Consider the following 1,265-nt stretch of genomic DNA (forward strand, 5'->3'; position numbering starts at 1 on the left):
CCCCAATATTTTCTAGCTCATCCCCAATATTTTCTAGCTCATCCCCAATATTTTCTAGCTCATCCCCAATATTTTCTAGCTCATCCCCACTATTTTCTAGCTCATCCCCAATATTTTCTAGCTCATCCCCAAAATTTTCTAACTCATCCCCAATATTTTCTAGCTCATCCCCAATATTTTCTGAAAATTTCAATGGTCCAAGGAATTTTGTTTACTCTCGTCCCCAACATTATTACTATTTTTTGGCTCGTCCTCAATATTTTTTATCTCATCCCCAATAATTTTTAGCTTTTCCCAAATATTTTGAAGACTTTTGTGTCTCATCCACAACATTTTTTACCTCATTGCCAATAGTTTTAGATTCTTAATATTTTCTAGCTCATCCCCTTTTTTTTCTAGCTCATCGCCAATATTCTACATACTTTTCTACCCATCCACAATATTATCTAGATCTAGCTCAAACCTAATATTTTCTGGCTCTTCCCCAGTATTTTATAGCTCAACCTTTTTATTTTCTAGCTCATCCGTATTATTGTCTGGCTCATCCCCAGTATTTTCTATCTCATCCCCAATGACTTTTAGCTCCTCAGCAATAGTTAAAAAACCATTGATCTCATCCACTACAATTTTTTTATCTTATCCCCAATTTTTTTTTAGATCCTTAATATTTTTAAGCTCATCCCCAATATTCTTACCACTTCCCCAATGCTTTGTAGCCTATCCAAATTATTTTCTAGCTCATCCCCTCAATAATTTGTATCTGATCCACAATATATTCTAGCTCATCACCAGTATTTTCTAGCTCGTCCCTAATATTTTTTAGCTCATCCCTGATAATTTTGAGCTCCCCTTAATATTAACTTTTTTTTCCTCATCTCCAGTATTTTCTAGCTCATCCCCAGTATTTTCTAGCTCATCCCATATATTTTCTAGCTCATCCCCAGTATTTTCTAGCTCATCCCCAATATTTTCTAGCGACATTCCCTGTATTTTCTAGCTCATCCTCAGTATTTTCTTGCTCATCCCTTATATTTTTTAGTTGATCCTTTTTATTTTCTAACGCATGCCCAGTATTTATATTCTTTCCTTTTGCATGAAGGTCCAACATGCTAGATCGTGTTCCGTTATAGTTTCGTCTGTTTACAGAGGAACTAAAAACATTATCCAAATACTTTGCTTGCTCTTTTCAGTTTGTGTGTGTGTGTGTGTGTGTGTGTGTGTGTGTGTGTGTGTGTGTGTGTGTGTGTGTGTGTGTGTGTCTTTCT

This window comes from Aplysia californica, unplaced genomic scaffold (genome assembly GCF_000002075.1).
Source record: "Aplysia californica isolate F4 #8 unplaced genomic scaffold, AplCal3.0 scaffold00949, whole genome shotgun sequence".
NCBI lineage: Eukaryota > Metazoa > Mollusca > Gastropoda > Aplysiida > Aplysiidae > Aplysia > Aplysia californica.